Genomic DNA, 8,370 nt, shown 5'->3' with positions numbered 1-8,370 from the left:
CTCCGCTACTATGACTGATAAATCTCAATTTTTTTCTAAGGAATAAAGCTCATTATTAAAGAAATAATTAGAATGGTCTCTAATTGGATCATCAATCCATAATGGTCTCTAATTGTATCATTAAGAAAACAATTAGAATGGTCTCTAATTGGGTCATCAATCCATAATGGATTGAATCATCAATGTGCATAAACTAAAAGCATAGCAAAAAGCCATTAATTTGGCCTCAAGCATAGCTTAATCTTGGATTAAGGAAAGGCTTTATGAAAAGCTTCATTTGGATTGAGAATGGTTCATGAGTATGACCATTTCTTGAGTGAGAGAGAGAAATTACATAAAAACCATTAGAATTTAAACATAAATGGAAATTAACTTCTATAGCATTTATTAAATTATGTAACTCTTCACTACTATTCACCAATTAACTTCAATAGCATTTAAAAAAACCATACCAATTAAACTTCTCAAGCTTGAGAGGGGTTGAGAAGAGAGAATCATTGAGAAATTATAGAAAGATCAAAATTCAATATACTTACCTTATAATTTGCTTGATTCTTTATTCACGGTAGAGGCCCCCAACCAATCAATTGGTTTAGTATGTTGATGGAGCCACCAATGGGGATTGAAGAAAGAGAGAAGTATCAAAAACTAGTGAATTATTAAAGAATTCACAACTCTTGGCTTAGGTAGAGTAGAGTAACAATGCATAAGACTCTATCTAATTTGGCTTAGGTGGAGTAGAGTAACAAAGCATAAGACTCTATCTAATTTGGCTTAGGTGGAGTAGAGTAACAAAGCATAAGACACTATATATTTTGGCTTAGGTGGAGTAGAGTGACAAAGCATAAGACACTATATATTTTGGCTTAGGTGGAGTAGAGTGACAAAGCATAAGACACTATATTTTTTTCAACAAGGGAAGGCTTCTATTTATAGGAAAATTTGAGCTCCTAACCAAACCAACTGGTTCTAGAATTTTCCAAGTCAGTTTGGTTGAATTTGGACTAGATTTGGACCTAGTTTGGTTACTTTTTGATTCGGTTTGGTTCCATTTTGATTTGGTTTGGTTCAAGAGAGATGAGAGATAAAAATACCACATTATTTTTGAGTTTAAAACTCATTCAAGCATGTGAAATATGTACCTCCTTTAAAGAATTCCCCTTCCTTACATATGTGTCAAAATTTTATTGCTCATAGTTTTTTACTAATAAACCTTGTACATTTTCAACTCTTCATCTTATGTGAAATATGCACCTCCTTTAAAGAACTCCTCTTCCTTACATATGTGTCATAGTTTTTTTACTAATAAACCTTGTACATTTTCAACTCTTCATCTTATGTGAAATATGCACCTCCTTTAAAGAACTCCCCTTCCTTATATATGTGTTTATTTACTAATAAACCTTGTATATTTTCAACTCTTCATCTTATGTGAAATATGCACCTCCTTTAAAGAACTCCCCTTCCTTACATATGTGTTTATTTACTAATAAACCTTGTACATTTTCAACTCTTCATCTTATGTGAAATGTGCACCTCCTTTAAAGAACTCTCCTTCCTTACATATGAGTCATAATGGAATCATTTTAATATTGCTCATAGTTTTTTACTAATAAACCTTGTACATTTTCAACTCTTCACCTCATGTGAGCATTTACTCATTTTTGGGTATTTTCTTTTTACAATTTGGATTTATCTCCTCCCTACACATGGATTGATGCTATTGGCCCATAGGAACCTTAATTGGACCATAGTCTAAAGATTTATGAAAATCTAGACCCTTAGGCTAAGGTTCTTTATACCTATTTCCAATTAATTCCAATTGCACATTGGAAAATTCTTTTTAAATTTCTGTTTCAGGGGAACTCATCTGAATTATAAGAGATATTTTTCTATCCAGAAATATTCAAAATCTGAATATTCTCTCTCTAGAATATTTTCTCTCTCTAGGTTAAAACAGTCACAAACAAGATCTCTTATATTTCAGAAAAGGAATTGATTACAGGGGAATATACTAGACATCAAAAAGGGGTTGGGGGAGGAATCTTACATTCTACCCCACTTAAAAAACGCGAGATGTCCTCATCTCGCAACTTGGAATAATTTCGCAAGATGCACGAATATGAGACTTAGAGAAAATTTTAATCACGATTAACCACCAAGAAAAGTCTTAAAGAGAGCAAGATTCAAAATAAGAACAAGATTTAAACTTTATTCATTCACGGAACTTATACAGTAAAGATAGAAGAACTCTTTACACTTCCATAAGCCCGTCCATCATATGGTCACAAAAGCAGTCCTCACAAGCTACACAAGTATAGGGTAACTCATCTATGGGAATGATTCTGCTGGTTATTGCCGCACCTATCTCAGTGGTATGAGGTGATCTAACAAAAGGACCTCTGAGAGGCAAGCCAAAAACGGGATAAAGGCATATCTTCTCATGAGGAAGAAAACACGCCAGTAAGAAGACCCGCTCAGAAAACCCAAGATGCCTTGATCTCATAACGCAGTAGTATCGGGGACCCAAACCCAAAGCTTCAATAACCATGGCCAAGCGGACATTGTTACGAAAGTGTTGCTGACCCCAGGGTGTTACCCTAGTTATGTTTTGATAGGTCCGCCATTTGGTCTGCGCTACAGAAGTTCCTAGGTGAGGAAAAAGTGAGCGCTCATACTGTTCTATAAAGTCTTTCTTCACAGACTCTCTTGCGTCTTGAAGGTGAGAAATCATCAGGGATAAAACTAATTCCTGTTGCCAAGCCATGAAGGAGATTAAGAAAGAAAGGAGATTGATGGGAGTAAGATTATTGTGAGCGACAAGTAAAAGTTACGACTTATATAAAGGAAGGAGCTAGCGTAACCTAGAAGCCAACGGTAACTTGCCACTGAAGTTTTTCCGTCTTTCCATGATTTGTGTTTGACACATTTTTCTATAGAAGGCATTAAGAATTTTGAGATGAGGAGATAAAAGAAACTTGTAGGCTAAGTCACCTACTTTCATTCAATTCAGATATAAGGGTCACAATATCTGGGGGATAACTTCTTATACTCCCCAAGAGATAAAGAGCTTCTTTTGGGCCGTACTCGAATGAAAACCAAAACCTTGGTATCCAAAACACCGATTCTCACTTCTAAACTCATTGTTCTAAATCCTTAAAACAGGCGTGACTCCTGAGAAGTATTCTAGGAAAAGGGTCTTCCTTTTTTAAATAGAAATTTTCTTTTATTTTAGAGAGGGAATAATTATAAGATCAGAAAGGGAGATTCTTACTCCTGTATACCTCGAAGGCTGGGGAGGAATCTTACATTCTACCCCACTTAAAAAGTGCGAGATGTCCTCATCTCGCAAGGTAGAGGATAACTCTTTTTCTTAAGATCCAATTTTTATTCTGGGGTTGCTTATATTCTGGTTGTTACCATATTATAGTAGTGATGTGTGTGAACACACTTAGGACCGCCGGGGCACCTTTTCCCTCACTAGGAGGTTTTTTCCCCCGTGCATTGTATATACGCCTATTATCTTCTAGGGCTTGTTATCTTTCATTTTTGGCACTCATAATACACTACTGTGTTGTGCTCAAGCTTCCTCATCTTCTTGAAGTTGTGTGTGCATTCCTGCAACCCTAATTCCAACAATTGGTATCAGAGCAGGCTTCCTTCTCCCGGGCAGCATCACCGGCACCTGCCGCTTCATCTCCTCCGATTGCAACGAGGTTTCACGAGCGTCTGCAGGTTAGTATATGCCGTGGGATAGCCCGTAGGGCTTGGTCGTTTCAGAATTTTGATCTGAAGTCATTTCGCCCTCCGTTTTTGCATTCCAAGTACTGCGCAGGCAAAATCGTCCTACTGTGCAGATTTTCTGTCAAGATTAAAATCTGCAGGACAGGTGCCCATTCGTCTGTTTTGGGCTGTGCTATATAGCACAGGTCGATTTTATACAGGTTTACCTCTTGCAGACAGCATTTACATCTAGTAGTACAGTCATTGGCCATGGCTGACAACAATGATGTATTCCGCATGTTGGCTGCTGAGGATAAGTTGGATGGCACCAACTATCCATTGTGGGCATATATGATGCGACATGTATTGGTAGCAAAGGGGTTATGGAATATTGTGCAGGGTATTGATGCACGTCCTATTGTGGCTGGAAATGCTGCAAACACATCAGAAACAGGTACTGTTGATGATGGTGCAGGCACAAGTGCTGTAGCAGCTGTTCGGGAACCACCACTTTCAGCAGAGCAGATTCGTTGGGATGGTAGAGATGCGCAGGCTCATGCCTTGATTGCGCTGTCTGTCAAACGTACCATTATCCCACATATTCGCTCCTGCAGGACTTCTAAGGATGCTTGGGATGTACTTGCCACATTGTATCAGGCAAGAAATGAGGCTCGTGTTGCTTACCTCCGAAAACAGTTGGAGAATGAGCATATGAACGAAGGTGATTCTATGGATAGCTTTTTGACAAAGATCAAGGATTTCAAAGAGCAGCTCATTTCTGCAGATGAAATCCTGTCAGACAGTTCACTTGTGCAGACTGTTTTGAATGGTCTACCAGATTCTTATCAGGGTTTTGCTTCCACTCTTCGCTTGATGATGAAAGGCAATCCCAATGCCTTATCATTTGAGGAGTTAGTTTCTGTTTTGCTGCAAGAAGACCAGTCAAGGCAAAACAGGAATATTATGCGTGTCGCAGATCAAGCTTTCGGTGCTAGTCAGAGAAGCGGGAAAGGTAAAGCTGGCTTTTCTTCTAGTAAGCAGAAATCTGCAAATGCTGCGCAACCAAAGAAGGAAGACAAAGATGAGAAGAAGGGTGACAAACAGAAGACATTTTGTAAGTACTGTAAGGGAAATGATCATGTCATCAAAGCGTGTCCTAAGCTGGCTGCGAAAGAGGCTAAGAAGAAAGAGGCTGGTATGGCTGTTGCAGATGCCTCTCCTTCTAACAATGAATCTGCTAATGTTGTGCTAGATACAGAATGGGCATTCAATGCGCAGTGCAGTTATGACCCATCTTTGCATGACACATGTATGTCTGCAGTAGATTCAGATGTATGGTACTTTGACAGTGGTGCCACTAAGCATATCACCTCGCAGCGCAGTTTATTCACTTTCCTTGAGTCTGCTCCCACAGGGAATACTGTCACTTGTGCCAATAACTCCTCTTATCCCGTTAAAGGAGTTGGACAGATTGTGCTGAATGTTGCAAATGGCAACACCTTTACACTTTTTGATGCATTGTATGTGCCAGGGATCAAAAAGAATCTGCTGTCAGTCTCCGCATTTGCCAAAACAGGTTTGGTTGTAAAATTTGTGGATGACAGATGTACTGTTCATGATCTCTCTTGTGGTGACATCATTGTAGCATCTGGTTCACTATGTCGAGGGCTGTATAAGCTCAATATGGATGGCAAATGTGTAGAGGATTCAGCATGTGCTATTATGGATACGCAGGCTATTTCAAATGCAAAACTGTGGCATGCACGTTTTGGTCATCTGAATTTTGCAAGTTTGCTGCGCCTGCAGAAATCTGAAATGGTGTCTTCTTTGCCTAAGCTTGAGGCACCTGTCAAGCATGTTTGTGAGGGCTGCATATTGGGTAAAATGCAGCGTGCTTCCTTTCCCAAAGATGGATCAGTGAGAGCTGAACGCAGATTGCAGCTTGTTCACAGTGATGTTTGTGGTCCCATGCAAACTCCATCATTTGGAAACTACCTTTACTTCGTGACTTTCATTGATGATTTTACCAGGCATGCATGGGTATATCCTTTGAAGGCAAAGTCCGAAGTGTTTTTGTGCTTCAAACAGTTTTTGGTTATGGCTGAAAATGTGTCAGAAAGTAAGATGGGCACCCTCCGTTCAGATCGAGGGGGGGAGTATATGTCTTCAGAATTTAATGCATTTCTGGCTGAGCGTGGGATAAAACACCAATGTACAGTGCCGTATACACCACAGCAAAATGGTGTGGCTGAGAGAAAAAACAGGTCTCTCATGGAAATGGCAAGATGTATGGTTAAGAGTCAAAGTCTACCACATGGTTTTTGGCTTGAGGCTGTCATGTGTGCCACTTATGTACTAAACAGGTGTCCCACCAAAGCATTACAGGTTGTCACTCCATATGAGGCATGGCATGGCCGCAAGCCATCTGTTGGCCATTTACGTGTTTTTGGTTGCCTGGCATATGCATTAGTGCCTGTGCAACATCGCAGAAAATTGGATGACAAAGCTGTCAAATGTATTTTTGTTGGATATAGTGCTGAGAGCAAAGGCTATCGTTTGTATCATCCACAGACAAAGCGCATTTTGGTTAGCCGTGATGTTGTATTTGTGGAAGATGCAGTTCAGCCCTTGGTTTCATGTACTAAGGAGACAGATATCAGCTCACGTGATGTCTATGATACATTGTTGCCTCTTTTCAGTGGTGCACAGTCAAGTGCAATACCTCATGAGGCAGTTTTTCAGCCTATGCAGGTTTTAAATGATGGCACAGATCAGCCTATATCTGATGCAGATGTGCATGATGCACTTGAGGATGAGAGACAAGAGATTGAGGGCTCTAGGAATATGCCTAGATGGCTGGTGCAGACTTTGCGTGACAGCAAGTTGGATGCCCCTTTGTCTAGTCGCACTCGTTCTGGCTCTCATGGTGCCTCTTATGCGTCAGATTGTTATGCATTGGCTGTTTCTAGTATGTGCGATGAAAGTGAGCCTGTTTCATTTGATGAGGCACAAAGTTCAGAAAATTGGATGGCTGCTATGCAAGCAGAATACGATGCTATTATGAAGAATGGTACATGGTCTTTATGTGACTTGCCCCCTGGCAAGAAGGCCATTGGCACTAAGTGGGTATACAAATTGAAGCGTAAGCCTGATGGCACAGTGGATCGCCATAAGGCTAGGCTTGTTGCAAAAGGTTATGCTCAAGAGAAGGGCATTGATTTTGATGAGACTTTTGCTCCCACATGTCGTATGACCACTGTTCGTAGCATCTGTGCATTAGCAGCTCATAATGGTTGGAATGTACATCAGCTGGACATAAAGACTGCGTTCTTAAATGGAGATTTGCATGAGGAGGTGTATGTATCGCAGCCTCGTGGTTTTGTTCAAAGAGGGCAGGAAAACAAAGTGTGCAGGTTAAAAAAGGCTTTATATGGTTTAAAGCAAGCTCCACGAGCTTGGTATGAAAAAATACATGCATATTTGACTGCACATGGGTTTCAGAATAGTCCAACAGAAAGCACTTTGTATGTTAAACGTGTGGATGGTGTACATCTAATCATTGCTCTCTATGTCGATGACATGCTGCTCACAGGACCAAATGAGAGTCATATTGCTGATTTTAAGGCTGATTTGAATGCCTCTTTTGAGATGTCAGATTTGGGGCATTTGCATCATTATTTGGGGATACAATTTAAGCAGTGTGATGGAGGTATTGCTTTGTGTCAGACAAAGTATATTGAAACATTGTTGCGGAGATTTGGCCTTGAAGACTGCAAGCCTATTGCTACTCCAATGGAGACAGGTTTGAAGTTGAGTCTTCATGATGCTGGAGATCACTTTGATGTCACACTCTATCAGACAGCTGTTGGTTGCCTCATTTATGTATGCATTACGAGGCCAGACATTCAGTTTGCAGTCTCACAGGTGAGCAGATTTATGCATAGCCCAGGCATTAAGCATTGGCAGGCAGTGAAGCGTATCTTTCGCTATTTGAGTGGTACTCGGCATCTTGGGTTGTTTTATCCCAAGGGGGGATCATTGCCGCCAGATTTACATGCTTTTTCAGATTCTGACTGGGCTGGTTGTTATGACACACGCGTGTCCACGAGTGGTTTTTGCTTCATGCTTGGAAGCTCATGCATATCATGGTTGAGCAAGAAGCAGCCTACTGTGGCCACTTCTAGTTGTGAAGCTGAGTACAGGGCAGCTTTCACAGCTACGGTTGAGTGTGTGTGGCTCAGACGCCTTATGGCTGATTTGGGTGTTGGGCAGCCATCTGCCACCACCATCTTCACTGACAGTCAGAGCGCATTGGCAGTTGCGCGGAACCCAGTGTTCCATGCTCGTACGAAGCACATTGAGGTGCACTACCATTATGTCAGGGAGAGACTCTCTGCAGGAGAGATCAGTTTGGCTTATGTGCCAACACAGGATAACCTTGCAGACCTTTTCACAAAGGCTCTGCCTCGTGAGAAGTTCGAAGCTTTTCGCAAAGCTTTGGGCTTACTCCCTTTTGTGGATTCGTCCACATAGCTAGACACTTCCCTATACATGAGTGCTAGCTCTTGTTCACCGCATCACTCAAGGGGGGATTTGTTACCATATTATAGTAGTGATGTGTGTGAACACACTTAGGACCGCCGGGGC

The sequence above is a fragment of the Cibotium barometz genome, chromosome 38 (genome assembly GCF_041138505.1).
Source record: "Cibotium barometz isolate CiBa-2024 chromosome 38, ASM4113850v1, whole genome shotgun sequence".
NCBI lineage: Eukaryota > Viridiplantae > Streptophyta > Polypodiopsida > Cyatheales > Cibotiaceae > Cibotium > Cibotium barometz.
The sequence above is the reverse complement of the archived record's forward strand: the minus strand, read 5'-3'. Positions refer to the sequence as shown.